Genomic DNA, 18973 nt, shown 5'->3' with positions numbered 1-18973 from the left:
TGGCTGTTTATATTTTAAACATCTGAAAAATTCCATGGCCTTCATCTAGTGATGGGTGGATCCCTTCTCTATGGATCTTTTTGATCTTACATGTTCACTTTGAAAAGTTGGCAGGCAGGCTTCCATACTCATCAGCATGGCACTAATTCCACTGAACGCTATTTATAGAAATGTACAAAAGACCAACAAAACCAAGACATTTGATAAAAAGGCACCACACTTTTATCACCTCATATTTAAATTCAATCATATCTAAAGCACAAAATATCTGTTAACTTAGCCACATCACTCAAAACACTGCACACAGAATGAGGAGATGCAGTTTGCCCCATGAATAAAAAAGCTGAAGAACCACTTCATCACTACTAGCTTTAGATCTGTCTGAGTAAGGAAAGTATCAAATAGTTACACATTTCCTAATTTATTTATATATTTTCCTAGTCAAAGGTGAAGTTAGTTTCCATCTTCAAGCCTGACTTTTCAACTCCACTGTAAAATACCACAAAGAATATCTGGAATTTCACAATGCCACATTTCAACCCAATGTAGAAATTTTGGAAACATTTTGGGTGGGGCATGAGTGGGGGAATCAAGGCTGGAGTTTTAAAACTCCTTTGTTTTCAAAATTATCCTGTCCCTTTTTTTTTTTTTTGGGGGGGGGGGGGAAATGTTCTTAATGCTTTTTATTTCCTCATGTCTCCCAAATGGTTTATCTATAAATGCTAATTTATTTTCTCTATCCATCCATCCATGTATTTATATGGTCTCATTACAGTAGTATCTGAGCACCTCCCAAGTACTTAAAAACTGAAATAAGAAATAATCTCTCCTTTTTTGAGCTCAGCTAGTAGAAGAAATAGACTGATTAGTTTATAGGGGTATTTTAATATGTCGATGTGCATGAATGTGTCCAAAGAATTTATTCAAATGTATTTTGTATTTAAGTATGTAAGTGGCTCATGGTTTCATGGGCCAGACTGTACCACTCTGATCATCTAATTTGCTCCTGCATAACACATAGGACATACAACTTCCCTGAATTAATTCTTGTTTGAACTAGAGCATAACTTTTAGAAGTGTTGAGGTCTGTCATCATTCTTTTCCTATGCATGAGCAAGTTCCATAGTCTAAAGTCCAGTTCCTGTGAAAGTTCTGTCTCCTGCTCTCAAGAGTTCCCCCGACCCCTTGATCAACTGTATTGTTGTTCCAATGTAACAGGTGTTTTGGGAGGCCATGGTTATGGAACTAGCATCAGTCCCATGGAGAGCTCTGAAAATCAAGACAGTGACTCTGAACAGGACTCTGTTCAATGGAGCGAGTGGAACAAATGGGGCGATGTGTTTGTACTTGGTTTTGTTAGACTGTCTGAAAAAAGGTGCCTTTTGTAATTTTTTCAGGGGTGAGATTGCCTAGTGATAGAATCACAAACATATATCAGAGATCACAAAGACCCCTTTATCCAGTTCTCACAGCTCACCCAGCATTAAAGGGATACTGTTAACTTGAATTATAAAAAATGACTGGTATTTTAAAAATTCAAATTTCTTATAGGACACCCTCTAAGTAGCATATACAGACTTTTTAAAATTCCTTTTTAAAAAAACGAATCAGGTTTTTCCTGCACTCCTGTTGATATTTATAAGGATCTTTCCAGCACAGACGAGAGGACAGACCCAAGAACAATGTCAAACATTCCCTTTCCTTCTCCACGCACATATAGCGTGCGCCTCTTTAGTTTCAGTTTCAATTTATCCTTTAGATCTTGGAAAGAGTCTGTGGGGGATTACAGTGATGTAATCATGCTAAATCATGATTCAGGAAGTGCAACTACGCAGAAACAAAAGACAATGAAACTGGCAGTACGCGATACATGGATGGCAAATTCAAAAAGTGAAACAAGAGAAAAAATACCAAAAACTACATTTTTTTCTAATCTTTTTCAGTTATACACAGTAATCTTGGGTTTTACCTGTGAACAATAGTAGGTTGCAAATTTTCAGACAGATAAGATGCTTTTTAAGTTGATGGCAGCCCTAACATTTTCTCCTCCCTAAAATCTGCAGAAAAAGTATGACTAGATTAAAATAGAAAATGGAATTTTATAATTTCCTATAAACTTGTTATTTTAAAGGGTCCACTCCCAACGTACCATAATACTAACATACGGAAAATTAATCACGACAAAAAAAACCTCTACATGTGCCAGCTGCTATACAATATAGCTAAAAACACAAACTTGAAAGCTTTAAATGCATTTACATAAATCTGGATGAATTCTCTTCATAAAGTTCTGCGCCACCAGCACATCACACTGTGAGGAAGCTGACAGATCGCTGACATGACAATGTACCAGGTGACTATGTCCTTTATGAAATCCTTACCAAGCAGTCAGGGCTTGATTTTTATAGGTTCTGATCACTGATGTTGCTGGGAGCTGGTGGATGCTCACACATTTGAAAGATAGGCCCTTAACAAACTATGCAGCATCAACAGTAAACAGCCAATAACACAGTCCCAGCAAAGAGCAAATCAGAGAGACAAAGTTGAAGTTGAGCGGATCTGTGTAGGTGGGGTGGGATGATACTGAGGGATGAAGGACTGAAAACATGGCAGAGGGGAACTGGCTAGATCCCCTAACCATTCGTTTCCAGACATGTCAACATTTGGCTTTTTGGAAGCTGTAGAATTTTTGTAAAGAAAATGTAATTTACTGTGGGGTGCCACCTTAATCCAACTGAACTACACTTTCTGTGCTAACTCTTTTTTAACAGAGTTAGTGTTTGGGAATAGATAATGTTCCTGAATCAGTTTTTGGAAAATCCAAGTGAGAGGTACTGCACTTCTCCAATAGGTCAATTGGTTTGCATAGCTTATTTTGATATTCAAGTGACCCTTTCCCATTACAATAAAAGGACATTTAATATACACTGCCATTTAAAAACAAAACAAATTAACTACTTGTTGGATATTTAGAACAAAAGAAGGATCATGTCTGCACCACTGGAAGAAAGGAGGATGAGACACTTGTAGGTTAGGTACCATATGTGATAGGAAGTCTGACAAATGTTATTTCACAGGACCTTAAACGGAAAATAGTAGTTATAGTGGGGATTTGATGTCAGCTCTTAGCCCCAGAGGGTCCAAAAATGACAGTTTGTATTATCTTCATTCTGTACTAAGATCTTGTATACTGAGAGATATCTCTGGATGCATGTGAAATAGGAAAAATAGTTCTGATGTTTATATCTTTGATGAAAAACATGAAACAGACATACAAGGCAAATATTAATATTTTCTGCAGAATTATAATATAGCACAACAATATCAACAAACAGTTCAAGAAGAATTTGGGGCAGTCAATGGAGCAGTACTTACTTCTGTGAAACTATTACAATTTATACCAGCTGAGAATATTGCCTCATAATATTTTTAATCTTTTTTGCAAAGCAAAATGCTGAAAATAGTCACTCAGCTATTCTAAGGTTTCAGAGTAGCAGCTGTGTTAGTCTATATTCTTTCAGCTATTCTAAGCAACTTATAAAATTGGATTAAACCATTGAGATACAGAATCTACAGAATTGGATTTTTTTTTTTAATAAAAGTACCAGGATTTTATGGGCTAAGAGCTGAGAAAGGTGTACACAAAGAATTTGTGGACACCCATGAAATAGACTATATAGGTTTGGGATCTAAAAAGGAATTTTACATCAGCTCCAAAAATATCACTGCACTTTACAATTTATGCTAGCAGATCAATTTCTACCCACTGTTAGAGACTTCAATTTCTCCTATATCTAAAATAAATAAATATTTTTTTGAAATTAGTACACCGTACAAGGCTGTCCCAAATTGTTTGGTTTATCTCCAAAATGTAGAATTCAGCGCTGCTTCTATAAAGCAAGATATGAACTGAAAGAGCAGTCTGGGTATTTACATAGACATTAGAATCCAGGTACCTCATTTTATTATTAATAGGGGATATTTTCAAAGGGACAAATGGAAATCTGGTGCCTAATTCCCATAAACTTTCAGTGGGAGTTAGGCGTCTAACTACCATTTATGCTTTTGACAGCCTTTTCCATATCTCAGTTCGTATCTCCTATAGTGTGAAGCAGAGCTAAAATTTAATAACTAAACATATAACAAATTGCAAATAATGTATATTAGCAAAATGCAAGAAAAATGCTCGTTGCTATAAATCCTCCCTTGTTAGACCTTCCCACTAAATTAATTTCCAACCATGGACTGAATGCCAGAATAATTTGACTTTATAACACCTCACAGGTAAAGATTTAAGTAATCTGTATACTCAAAGCCTTGTGAAGAGTTCCCAAAGGTGAACATCACCGGTATGAAAAAAAAAAAAAAAGATTTGGGGAATTACATTTCATGGAGCATGTGCACCCCCTCACTATTTAGACGAGCTACTCAGATAAGGAAGTATAACATATAACCAGAAACTGTGCAGACTCATTGCAGAGAAAGCAGTTCTCTCTCCACTGGAAGTGTAATACCACGTGGGAAACATCCACAAAGGTTGGTAGGCGAAAGGTTAATTCCTCTGTGGAAAAGTTGCTTCACTACTCTTTGCTGGTGATGGAAGTCTCAGAACATGTATAACAGATGAAAATACAATGTAATCATTAAAGGCTAATTATCCCTATCTAGCAATCGGCAACCAGGTGTTCTGAGTCAGAGAAAAGAAATGATTGAGAAAACAACTGGGGGAGTTTTCCTTTGGCTCCGCGAGTAGATGTGAGCAAGCGCTCTTTGACTATACCCAAAGGCACTATCTACAAAACCAGCCATTGTTAAACTCAGTTGTGTCTGAAGCAAGTTATAGCACATTTTGCTCCTGCCTGCATGGCCAAAGCCAAACCGTGAGATAATTTGGTTTTTAAAAAAAATCATCATGCTTTATGGTCTGATCCAAAGCCCACTGAAGTCAACAGGAGTCTTCCCCTTGATTTTAGTAGTCATTGAGTCTGACTCTTAGACCAGGTCTCAAGCGTATTATTAAATTGCTGAATTACAGAAGTGAGAGGTGGGAAAGACCTAATAGCTCAGCCAGGCCCTCTCTCACCATGCAGATTTGCTCCTTAGTCTTTAGAGTATATTTTCCAGCATGTTGCTCAGTCAAGTTTTAAATGTCCCAAGCAATGGGGCTTCCACCACTTTTCTTGGAAGATTATTCCACCACTATCCTTGGGGGAAGACTTCAGCAGCCTAATACATCTCAACAGCATGCAGCTTTTGCTGATTCCTCATTTGCCCTGCTGTTTTCAGTTTCATATCACTTGTACTCCAACACATCATCCAAAATAATTCCCCTCCACCCTAGGTGTTTAGACTGTTATCAGGGCCTTGGTCCCACCATTCTCTTAGATGAAATGTACTTATTTAGCTCTCTTAATTTGTCCTCAACAATGTCCTCAAGCCTACTGATCATTTTTGTTACTCTTCTCATGACTCCATTTGACTATGCCATAGATTGGATAAAGAAGTATATTACTAACACAAACACTAGTATAGCATGGGAAGACAGTAAACTCTTGAGCAGAGAGTGCCTGAGGACAGAATGAGAGAGCACAAGACGGAGCAAGCTACCAAAGTAAGTAGAATTTGGCTGCAGCAAAAGTTGAATGACAGCAGGAAGAGGCTGAGGGATTATAATCATTATTACTCCTGGGGGAATTCCGCACCACTGTGTGTGCACAGAATTCATGTCCCCCTCAGATTTCTTTGCTTCCCCACAGAAAAATGACTTTCTGACAGGGAAGCAAAGAGACGCTGCAAGAGCAGTCATGCACCACTCCCTAGCTGCACAGGTGCATCGTTTCAGGTACCTTGAACATCCGGACACCCCAGCCAGTGTCTCCTACTCTAAGCCAGGATCAGCTGCTAGTTCCGGCCGGGCTGGAGGCAAGAGAGGACAGGATTTCCTCTTCCCCTGCAAGGAGTGGCTGGGGCTGTGTCAGATCCACCCCAGAAACCTTCCCCAGCTGCAAAGTTCACCATCCTCCCTTGCTTCCTGCCCTCATCACTCCTCAGTGCAGGGGGAGGGGTCACTGTACGGGGAGCTGCTCCCCCATCTGCCCAAACCCTAACCCTGTGCATCTGGATCTCCCATACCCAGACACCCTTGCCAAGCCTGACCCTCACCCAGAACCCCCAAGCCCTCCATACCAAACCCCATCCCACTGAACTTCAACTCCTGCATCTGGAGCCCTCCTGCACCCAGACCCCTTGCCTCCGGACCCCCATCCCTGCACCCAGACCACCCCGCACTGAGCTCCCTGCACTCAAACCCCCACCCTGAAAAGCCTGAGCCCCTACATCCAGACCCCTATGCAACTGACACCCAATTGACTGCACCAAGACCCCCCACCCCACCAAGCCACACTTCCCCAGAACCCAGATTCCCATGCTGAGACCCCCACACTCAGACCTCTCCACTGAGCCCCAACCACTTTCACTTGGAAGCCCTTGCAGAGTCCCATTGCCCCTGCACCTGGAAGCCCCCCAACGAGCCTCTGTGCATCCAGATCCCCCCATATCTAGACCGCCCCACTGAGCTGCCTGCACCCAGATTGTCCTACACAGAATCCTCACCCCACACCTGGATCCCCCCACACTGAGCCCCTCCACACTTGGATCCTGCCTGGTTGAGTCTGCCTACCCCACACCCAGTGCACCTGGGGCAGAGGGGCAGGGCCCCAGGGTATTTCTGGGACAGGCCAAGGCCTTGTGCTGTGTCAGGGTCAGGTGCAGCCTCACTGAGTCCGTGTCCCAGGAGTGGGGACGCTGCAGGGTGATCTCCCACCTTCGTACAGCCAGTCGTCTGTGCTCCCCACTGCCATGCTGGAGCCTCTGCACTTATTTATTGACAAAGCTTGCAGAATTTTAAAATATTGTGTGCAGAATTTTCAATTTTTTGGTGCAGAATGCCCTCAGGAGTAATAGGCTAACTACTAGAAGGGCACCAGAAAACCCCCCTAGAAAAGAAACCGTGGGCTGCTGTGCGGGATGGGGGGTTGGGTAGGAGAAAGAGAGAGAGAGAGAGAGAGAGAAGATGCAATGCACATAACAAATATACTCTAAACGTAGGCCAATAACCCCTCCAAAGCCCAAAAACCAAACCCCGACAGGAGTAAAAATAAGGCAGACAGAAGTTCAGCAGCAGAGTGGAGGCTGTCCAGTTTGACGCACCGAATGCGGCATGGATTATTACCTGCCTTGTGGGCAGTTGCCATATGTGCGCGTGCGCCACAAGCAACTCATGGCCCTCAGAGACACAACATGGGCTCGTAAGGCCAGAGCGGCTGAACTGGAGGAACTAAATGAGACAGAGAAGTACACAGAAGAGACTTTCAGGGACACAACAGAGCGGTCCCACCCCCAGGCTGACAGCCTCCACGCTGTTAGGGAGAATGAAAGTCTTGGGGAAGAAGAACATCAAGCTGGAATGTAAGCAAACAATCCCATGGTTGGGACCCTCCTTCCAAATGAAGTCATGGTATCCTCTCACACTGCGGATACCGCTCCTGGGGAGGGAACCCCAGTTACTTTAGAAAGAACAAGGTAATAGTAATGGGGGAGTCAATTATTAGAAATATAGATAACTGGGTTTGTGATGGCTGGGAGGACTGCATGGTAAATTTCCTGCTGGGTGTGAAGGTTGCAGAAATCACAGGACATCAAGAAAGACCAAGATGCAGTGCTGAGGGAGGAGCCAGTGGTCATGGTTCGTGTTGGTACCAATGACATAGAGACAGGTAGGAGAGAATCCTGCAGGTCAAATTTAGGCTGCTAAGTAAGAGATTAAAGTCCAAGATCTCCACAGTAGCATTTTCTGAAATGCTTCCAGTTCCATGCGCAGGGCCAGAAAAACAGGCAGAACTGCAGGGTCTCAATGTGTAAATGAGACGATGGTGTGGGGAAGAGGGGGTTAGGTTCATTAGGAACTGGGAAAGGAGGAGCCTATACAGGAAGGATGACCTACACGTAAACCAAAACAGAACCAGACTGCTGGCATGTAACATTTAAAAGGTTGTAGAGGATATTTTAACTAAGGGCTGGGGGTGGGGGGAGGGAACCAACAGGTGCAGAGGAGCACATGGTTCAAGCAAGGACATCCCTTCATCATCAACAAAGAGAGCTGAGAAATTATCAACCTGCAGCTTGTTTCCACCAGCGTCTGAAGGAAGCACTGGACATATTTAGGGCATGTACCCTGATTGCCGACACACAGACTGACACATAAAGCTGTCAAGTGAAAACCAACTGGTGTGAGGAAAGAAGGGGGTCCAAGAGAAACCTTAAGAAGAACCCTTAGGAGGGAGGGTAGAACAGTTGATCTCAACGCTCTAGAACTGAAGGAAGCAGCAGTAAATGACACAGAGGAATGGAAGAGACAAACGTGATCCTGAGGGTTCTCTCTCAACTTACCATACCCTATAACCTACAAACAAACTGCAATTTATGCTTTAATCAGGGACCTGTGATGTTTTGCAGAATTTCAGTGCTGCTTTCTGCATTAAGGTCAAAGGTTTTTGAGAAGGACTTGTTTCCTGGATTTCTATGTCACTTCAGTGCAGACCTGAAAACATGCTAACGTCTTACGATGCACACACAGGTTTAAAGGGTAGATATCTATTAGATTATTTTCTCTGCAATGTTATGTTTTTACCTTTACTAAGCAAATGAACATTCTGACTCTAGGAGAGGGTAGATGTTTTTTTTAAATTAACTGCCCAGAAAAGAGTTTCACAAAATGAGAGTAAAGCAAATGCTGCTCATGGTTTTATTCTGACCCAGGGGAGAGAAGGGAAAGCGTTTGTAACTAGGCAAAACTTTAATAGCTAGATCCAGCCAGTAAGATTGACTTAGACAAAAGCTCAATGATTGTCTCTGGACTCACTAGTTCCAGGAAGAGATCCTCCTATCACACTACATAACAAACACAAGTTGTTATCAACCCTGGATTATACGATCACCTGTTTTTGTGCAGATGAGTAGGAAGGGAAAGCAGCGCAAGGATCCTCTCCCACATAAGGGCAAACATAACAGAGACTGCTCAAGCCTTGCTCCTTCGGAGGAGCAAATCACCAAAAAAAAAAAAAACAACACAAGGAAGGTTGGATAGGATGAGAGTCCATGCCCTCCATCCTCAAGCTGCTCAAATCCCTGGCCCAGGGGAAGTGTTCTGTTGGGGAGCAATCTGCACTATGCTAATGGCAGTCTGCACTCCTGTTTGCACCAAGCAGCCCCAAAATAGTTTGTGTCTCCTGAAGTGGTGCTCCAATTAGAGTTTTGTGCACCTGCACTTTCCCCTACTCACGGATCTGCGCATATTGTGCAACCAAACCCTCTCTGTATAGCAGTTAGTATATGATAAAAGGCTCAGGAATTTGAAATTGGCCCATCAGGGTGGCTAATGAAGGTCACTCACACCTTACACTCCGTCCTCTGAGGGAGAGGAGTGGAGATGGAGCTTTGAAGTTAAAAAGAAAAAAAACCCCTTTTTAAAGGATCTTTTTTCTTTTTTTAATTGAATTTTAAACACTTTTTCCTTTTTTATTTCCTATATTATTTTATCCTTGCCAAGATAAACCATCCATGTTCTGAAGGTACCTAAGCCTCCTTCTAACTACCTCTGGACACGCAGAGCAACAGTTTTCTTTAAGCTTACGCACATAAAGCTGCACATTTCTACATAATAGTTAATTAACTCTTACTTTGAATAAAAAGCTAAAACATCGGCACCTCTCACAACCGCTGGGGAGGGGAAAATATTACTATTGACTACATATTTCTTTTGTAGAAATATGCTATCCTATTACGCTAAGAAAATTAATTTTGACATTTACTTTTGCAATATGGTTGTGACTTACAGCTATATCTTTGCCTCTAGTAAGTTGCACACTCAGTAAAACTACATGTGGGTTGAGGAAGCTGTGTTTTCATTCTGGCAAAACATAAGTCACTGTGTTCTGGTTTTGCCAGCACAGGTAGAGTCTTGCCCAGTTCTGAGTTGGTTTTGGATTCACTATCTATCAGTGAAATTTATTAACAAGCAGAGAAAAATTCTAAATTTTCCTATGCAAGTCTAGTAGAAGCTCACTGACTTGCACACCCCACAGTTTGAACACGAATAAATGGTTGTATTTTCTCACTGCTCAGAAAAGATATTATAGCAAAAAGTTATAGTTGAATCTCATGTTTCTAAGACTTCAATCCTACTACAATATAACAAATTATTAACTACACCTGTCAAATGAGTGAATAATGTATATTTGGTGCTGGAGTATACTCTTTTTACTGTTTGTTTGCTTACTTAATTTACAAAATTCAATAATTTGCAATGTGTCTCCCATGCAGTACTGCAAACTAGTGAGGTCCTAAATTATGAGAAGAGAGGGCTATTGGACTCCAAGAACCAGAGGACACAGGAAACTGATTAAAGGAAGAGTACTGTATAAAAGGTGAATTAAGCAAAGCCACAGAGGGGAAAATGGAAACAACAGAACAAATGTTAGCTCCACGGTGATGATGATGATGATGAACAAGAATGACTTAAAAGCATTTGTAGATTTCAGCACAAGATCAGCAGCAGTTTCTAGATAGCCCACCACTGAGGGTACGTATACACTGCAGTTAGACAACCATGGCTGGCCCGTGCCAGCTGCCTCGGGCTCACAGAGCATGGGTTGTGGGGCTGTTCAATTGCAGTGTAGACATTCCAGCTCAGACTGCAGCCCAAGCTCTAGGACCCTCCCACCTCACAGAGTCCCAGAGCTCAGGCTGCAGCCCAAGCTCGGATGTCCACATTGCAATTAAACAGCCCCTTAGCTTGAGACAGCTTGTGCAGGCAGCTGCGGGTTTTAACTGCAGTTTAGACATACCCTCAGGGACCTGGGGTGGGGGCAGGAGGGTGAGGGAGTTGCTGAAGCTTGAATGGAACTAAGGTCATTCAATGGGCAGTCAGTCACTTTCCCACAATCTCTAAACTACCCACTGGCCCACACATCTGTGGTGATCCGTACACTTGAAACTGCACTTGACTTCAAGGCCTTTGCCACATTTTCATGCAGTTCAGTGAATGACTAGGGGACTGCATTTGTTCAGAAATGCTTTCTGGATTGTCAGGGTGCAGTAACCTGAAACGTTGCGGTAGAAAGGGCCCTTGCAGGTAGACAATAGCTGCGATGCTGAGATCCCTGCTTTGTAAAATGAGAGGAACTGAAGCAGCACCACAGCCACTTGCCTTTCCAATGTGTCCATCAATTAAGAGCATGCTGACATTACAAGAGAAAAACAGGACTTCTCATATGCTCTGTTTCCCCTGGTTCCTTCCCTCCTCCAATGGTTGACTTTATGTGCCCATATTGTACCCTGGAACGCATCAGATTAAAGGAGCCATGCTAAAATGGCATGCCACTCTCCCATGCTGACAGTAAGTTCATCTGTTTGGCTAACTTGGCAATTTTACAAAGTTGTGCTGTAAAACTCATTTAATAAAGAGCACTGCATTAATGCAAATCTCTCCCAGTGCCTGTAATACACACCCTGGATCATTACTGAAGCCAGATCCATCTTTCTAAAATGTGAATGAAGACAAACATGTCCCTGATGCACTGGAATTACTTTAGTACTTCCTTGCTACAACTACAGAGTTGGACTCAATGGCTAAATAGACTTAATAGCTTCTTATTTTTAATAAATGAACCACAAAACGTGAATTTTCCATTCAGCAAAGAGAGAACATACCAGCTGATCTAGTTCTCTCAATGCAGCAAAACTTCACTGAATCATCAAGAGTTTGTGTTGTGCAACAGTGAACCCAATATTTTTAAATCTTATTTGAATAGACCTAAATACAGTGTATGCATCAGAGTGTTCTTCCACCACTGAACTCAAGTCTAACCCAGTATATGAACTAGAACGAAAGGCACATTTATTTTAAGATGCCAGTGTGCTACCTAGACAAAGTACAGAATTGTCTATGGAGACTGGAAATAATTATGTAAACAAAGACCACAAAACAAGATTTTCAATAACTTTTGAACTCAGCCAGATATCCTCAGTCTTTTTAATATGAATACAAAATCCTGGCCCAGCAGTGCATTTGCAATGAGTCACAAGAACACCCCTGACCACAACTCAACTGCATTTCACTTTCATTTATTTTTGAGTGCTATCATGCTCCCATAGTAATGCTATTTGAAAACACCAAGAAATGCCATCTACGATCCTTCATGATTTTCTCAATTAACCGCCCCACATCTGATACCTTTGTTCAGTAGAATAGTTTTTTCTTTCGTCCTGAAGACTATTTCATTTACATTAAGCTACGAACTTTCCTTCAGAAGAAAGCAGTAACAATTTGATGCCTCAAGTAAATTTGATAATGGAGCCCGCAATTTTCTCTCACTGCACAAGAAAAAATGTTCGTTCAGAATTGAGATGCCATTCTTCAGAACTGAGATATCCTTTAACAGTGACTTTGTGGTAGTAGCTGATGATTTAAGGAGTCTATTCTGAACAATTGATTCTTTACCCCACAACCCTTTTGTTCCCATTTCTTTCTCTTTTGAGTGCTATGAATAGCGTTGCTACATTTTCCCATTTGAAGATCAATATACTAGAACACTAAGAAATCCTCTAGTAAATCCTGAAAGTTTGGATTTCCACCCAACATAGAAAACCCCTCAACCACATGCAGGAAGAAAGAACATCTAGAGTTAACCAAATGCAAACCAAACTGAACAGATCATCCACCTCCCTTGTTTATAAAATGCTGAAGTTGTGGCTGCCTACAAGTCCAAGTAGTTAAAAACACTATGAAGGCATGATCGAAAGCCCACTGAAGTCAAGGCGAGTTTTTCTACTGACTTCACTCGTCTTTGGCTTATGCCCCACATTCAGAACTAAATAATTTCTAGTTTGTTGTGAAATAATTCTGATAACTAGTATTGTGGCTATGTTACTGATAAAATCTTGAACATTTAACATACACTTTAAAAATGTACTGTGTCTGAGAAGAGAACGAATGACAAACAATACTCACCATTATACAGTGAAAAACTTGTCAGACAATTAACATTTCTAAAACTAAGAGAGACAAGGTGGGTGCGGCAATCTCTTTTATTAAATCAATTGTTCATGGAAGATACAAGCTTTTGAGCTACACAAGAAAGCTGGTCTCTTCCGTCAATGGATGTTGGTCCAATAAAAAAAAAAATACTACCTCATCCACCTTGTCTCTCTCATATCCTGGGACCAACATGGCTACAGCACTGCAAACAACAATTTATAAAAATATATATTTTTAAAAGGTCCTTCTATTTTTGCCTTCATCAGATGCACCATATTTACACTTGAGTCACCACTAACCTGGAACTCTTCTCCACTTCTTTCCTCCCATCTCCTACCATGAAATCATGAATCTCATCTCTATGAATAAGAGCATCTCCATTCCTGAGCTCCCTCCAAGTTCTGTCAGTCTTAACCCAAAACTTTTTCTTCTTTTATGTGAAGTCTGCTAGTGGAAAGTTGCAAACCCCTTCTCCCCTATCCCCCGCCCTCCACACACATTCCAAATGTAGTTCATCTCACTAACCTTACTTTGTAATACCCACAGTGATGGTGCTTCAATGACCTCTCTGAAAATTATTCCATTATCAAACTCAACTCGCTGTTAGACAGCTTTTCCTAATTTCTAATTTAAACTGCTGTGGTCACCATTAAAATATCAACATTTACCAAACACTGGGTACCTGGTATAGCACAAAATGTTTCTGTATGTCTCTATACTTACAACAGTAAACAACTGCATTATCTCAGACACATGGAGTCCGGTGCTGCATCAACCCGACCCCATATTAAGCTCATGTTGCCACTGCAAAAACTCTGTTAATATGTGCTTTTATTCTAGATGACCATGGCCCCATTACTGAGGAAAATAATAGGAGTAATCTGTATATAGAGCATGCTCAAAACCTGTTGATGGTTCAAAGGGCATGCATGTTGAAATACAAGGATCAAGTCATCTCATCCCCTAGGCCTCCTTCTGGAATGCCCCTTTTATTAGGCTTTGAAGCATATCCAGAATTGGAGTAGAAAATTCTGTCTCTTGACATTTTTTGGCAGTCACATACTGCAACCCACCAGTCAGTATTTTACCCATAGCTTTAGGTCATTACTCCTTGTTATAGCATGTTGTCCAAAATAACACCAATTCCTTCCATAGTTGCTAGATCATCTAGGTTCAATAGGTGCATTAAGGATGGAGGATCTGATCCTAATCTCATTTAGACCTATTTTCCACCAGCATGACTCCACTGACTTCAGTGAAGTTACTCCTTGTTTAAGTGAGATCAGAATCAGGCTTACAGTGTCAGTCTTACTGTTGAATTTCCTTGCTTTTATTATTTAGGTCAAATTTTCAATATTGTAGAAAAGATTTTGTACGATATATAAATAACATTTAAGAAAGTGCTTGGATATTAAAGTTAATAATATAATGTACACTCATAGCAATGAGCCTACCATGTTAATAGAAAAGGATCAGAGCTCTATATATTTTTTCTGTACAATATATCAGGTTCCCTCTTGACAGTAAATAAAATTATTCTTCAATAAACCCCTTAAAAGCCATTTCTCCTCATTTGCTCACTGAAGAATCTGCTGTCTTCAGTCCAATAAAATTAGGATGCACTTTCCTATAGCAGATAAGAATTGAAGAGCCTCTCCTCCTATACTATCCAAGGATTCAAATGCAGGGCCCCAAGCAAAGCTGTATATCTCCAAACATTTTCAATATTCTGCAAAGTGGTTTACAATTAATTGGGAGTTCTATCTTATCTGCTGAAAATGTACCCTATATGGTCTAATGGTATAGTAGTTTCAGATACACCAGACCTGAAATAGCTCTTGTTCAAAGAATGGCATTTACAAGACATTGTCAGAATAACTGGAAAAAATTCTCACTGTATTTTAGGGAGAAATTAAGGATTTCCTAATTAGACCACATGGGCGGCTTGGTAACCATCACATATAAACTACTAAATACCTTTAGTATGAACTGCAAGTCATTGAATAAATTAGGCTAAATCATGAAGCCATCATTCAGACAAATAAGAGTTTTGTCTTGAGTAAGGACTGAGCAAAAACTGAGCAAGAACTTCGGGATCTGGCTATTTAAAATTATTATTATGTATTGCAAATGTGCATGTCACTTAATCAGCTGCACTCTGCCCACTGTCTAATCAATTTCTTCAGGGATTAATTCAAAGACTCTTACTTTTTCAGATGATATCATTCAGTCACCATAAAACAGTAGCAACCTACCTCAGTGACAGTATTGAAAATTCCACAGAATCATAGAAGATTAGGGTTGGAAGAGACCTCAGGAGGTCATCTAGTCCAACCCCCGGCTCAAAGCAGGACCAACCCATGTCTGTGGCAGCCTATATTGTATAAAGCAGCGGTTCTCAAACTTAAACAACTCAAGGACCCCCATTTTGATTTTAAAATTTTCAGGGACCCCCAAGTCCCCTCGCTCAGCCTTGCCCTGCCCCCTTCCCTGAGGCCATGCCCCTGCCTGCCCCCTTCTCCAAGGCCACACCCCCACTCACTCCATCCCCCCTCCCTCCATCACTCGTTCTCCCCACCCTCACTCACTTTCATCAGGCTGGAGCAGGGGGTTGGTGTGCAGGCTATGGGAAGGAGAAGATTAGGGTGCAGGAGGAGGGTATGGGCTCTGGGAGGCAGTTTGGGTGCGGGATGGGGTGAGGGGTCTGGGAGGGAATTTGGGTGCAGGCTCTGGGCTGGGGCAGGGGGTTGGGGTGCGGGAGGCAGTGAGGGGGACGGCGCTTACCTTGGGTGACTCCCAAAAGCAACTGGCACATCCTTCTGGCAACAGCTCGTAGTTGAGGGGCCTGGGGGGTCTCTGCGCGCTGCCCCTGCCCGCAGGCACCAACCCCATAGCTCCCATTGGCTGCAGGGACATGCTGGCCACTTCCAGGAGTGGTGCAGACCCAAAGTCCCTGCTCCTCCCGCTCCCTCCTAGCACCTCCTTCAGGCCAGGGAACAGCTGGAGGCGCTGGGAGGGAAGGAGAGGAATTGAGGGAGGGAGGAGGGGGAGGAGTTGATTAGCAGGGCCCACAGAACCTCTGGAGTACCCTCGGGGACCCCCAGGGGTCCATGGACCCTGTTTGAGAAACTCTGGTATAAGGACCTTTGTTCACAGATACTCAGATTTCTAATCCGACTTCCCTCATGGCACAGACCACAGAACCTCACACACTAATTTCTGTAAGAAACCCAATAATTTGTGGTTGAACTAGGGAATATCTTTCAGAAAGATAATCAATCTTGATTTAATAACTCGAAGTGATGAATAATCTACCGCATTAATTGGTAAATTGTTCCAGTGGTTAATTACACTCACTGTTAAAAATGTGTGCTTTTTATTTCCAGTATGAATTTATCTTGCTTCAAATGTCAGCTATTGAATCTTCTTTAGTTTAGATTAAAGAGGCCTCTAATGTCAAATATCTTCTCCCTGTGTAGGTACTCAGAGACAGACTTGGCAGAATTCAATATTTATATTTTTTGTAATTTTGACAAATAGTGTTTATTTTAAGCATTTTTCCCCTATTTTTACCATTTTAAATTTTCACATTGTGGGGAGGTGTCAATAATGGTGTAATACTGCCATTACAACACATTTTATGCACATTAAGTTCTCAAACAGCATTTTTCTCATCTTGTCTATCTGTAAATTCCAACCATCATCTAAGGAAATATTTTTTCATTGGTTTGTGTGTTCATGGTGAAATTGATGTTTACTGACATTTACTGATGAAAAGTCTAATCCTTCCAAACCTATTTATAGACCATAATCAAGTTGCCTCTTAAAATTGTCTTCAGGAAGTTAAATAGATTGAGTTCCTTAAGCCTGCTGGAGTTTCAAGCATGTTTAACAAGTTACAACTCGGAATGGAAGGACCAGGTTAGGCTGCTGCTGGTCTGGGACAGCTGCTGTGATGTGTTGTTACAGGGGGATTGTGTGGTGTTAGGCAACTGAAGAGGGATTACAACTCAGTACCCAGAATCCTCAATTCAAATAAATGTCAGAGAAAAGGTATTAAAAACATTTGTATCAAGTTTTCTAATATCGAGTGTACTATTTCCCGTCCCCTTGCAGGCACAGATTTCTCTGGCTACCAGAAGTAATGGTATTTTCCATTCCCAAGCCCTCGTATATTTGGGGAAATGAAAATGGGATACAGAATATAGGATTTATCTTCAGTCTACCAGGTCACTTCAAAATCAGCCCAGGATGGTAGTTACCAAAAATTGTTGACCTCTAAAGGCTACTTGGTGTCCTGTGGTAAACACATTGGTGGTCTCATGGGAGTGTCCAATAATCGGATGTCAGCATCACAAAAACCATTATTAAACAGGACTAACAAGCTCTTTTCTTGGCTGTCCCAGGACAGATGCTCAGGAGTGAACAGAGGGGGAGATTGAACCATTTCCATTCATGATCCCACCAGAAAACTGAGAAAATTTATTGGGTCAATGTGAGAAAACTTCCGCTGCTGTTGTAATGTGATATTAATTAGTGATTTCTATTTCCATTACAGGAGCATACCAGAGCTTTCATCAAGGCCCTCTTGTGCTAGGTGCTGTACCACAAACACAAACACGCTTAATTCATGTTGGGCAATATTGTGCCCAGTCCTTGTGCAGGTGAAAAAGCAGGGCAAAAGGAGCCTTCTGCCTTGTATCCTCATTTAGAAGTCAGGCATGATGGCAGCTGTTGCACTCAGTGTACAAGGGCTGCTCAGGGCTAGAGCCACTGCTGGGACTAGCTCCTTGAAAGGAGGCAAGATGGAGTGGGTCCTGCCCCTCCACCCCAGCCAGCAAGTTGCCCAACACCCATGTTAGCACTGCACACTACAAAGTTCTTATGATGGGAGTATTCCCTAGGGAGACTATCAGTCCCCTGGCAACCAATGGCTGGTGTGAAGGTGGGACAGTACAGCAGGGAATTCACCCCATTCTCTCTCAGAAGTCCCACTGGCACAAACTGCTGCATACTACCCAGAAAATGGGGCTGTGACTAAAGGCAGAATTCAACTGTCAACATTTAAAAAAAAAATTAATTCCACTTAAAAGCACAGAGTAAGATGCTCCAGAGTGACACTGCTTAGAGATCTGCCATTTGCATTTATTATAAACATTTTTTATATTTTCTACAACAACAACAAAATGTGTGTTGACACCTTGCTACTTTTTCACCACAGTTCTGATCGTGGGTTTTTTCATTAATATTTTGCACTACTGTTGACTTGAGATTTCCAAGTTTACACTTTGCACAGTTTTTTAATTTCTTCTCAACATGCCCTCCTCCCTATTCCAGCTGAAACCTGAAGCATCAATTTATGTAAATACAGCAGCGTATCTCGGATCTCAGAAGTCAGCAGGTCTGACAAAGTTCATCATGATGCACTGCTAATTGGAGGAAGTTTGACTTTGAATCAGTGCAATGAATCCAGATAGCTATTCTGAAAGCTTCTATAAATTAACAGTTGATAAGGGCTAAAATGGTTAACCTGGGGAGCAGTGTTAGGAAACAATAACAAACAGAAAAATCAGAACGTTTTGGATGTCTATGAAAATAAAACTGCTAACAGAAAAATAGCACTTGAAAGTACTTAGGTATTTCTCCAGCACTATAAAAAGGGTCATGCTCAGTTGCCTGTCAGAGCAATTTACCATCAAATATTTGATTGTATGTGATTTGACTTTGCTGCTGCTTATATTTGTGCAGGTTTTCTGTAAATAGATCCCATAACATGGCACATGCATCTCAGCATCCTCATCAGTAAGTGAACAGATAAAAAAATTAAAAACATGTAACATTGTTCTTCCAGTTGGTAACATTTACCTTTTTTGTGCC

General features: G+C 41.5%; 1 protein-coding gene across 1 annotated transcript in view; it reads right to left on the bottom strand.

Moving 5' to 3' along the window:
• Nucleotides 1–18973, bottom strand: part of THRB (thyroid hormone receptor beta) — a 289369-nt gene that overhangs the window by 190567 nt on the left and 79829 nt on the right. The window lies entirely within an intron of this gene.

This window comes from Eretmochelys imbricata, chromosome 2 (genome assembly GCF_965152235.1).
Source record: "Eretmochelys imbricata isolate rEreImb1 chromosome 2, rEreImb1.hap1, whole genome shotgun sequence".
NCBI lineage: Eukaryota > Metazoa > Chordata > Testudines > Cheloniidae > Eretmochelys > Eretmochelys imbricata.
The sequence above is the reverse complement of the archived record's forward strand: the minus strand, read 5'-3'. Positions and strand labels throughout refer to the sequence as shown.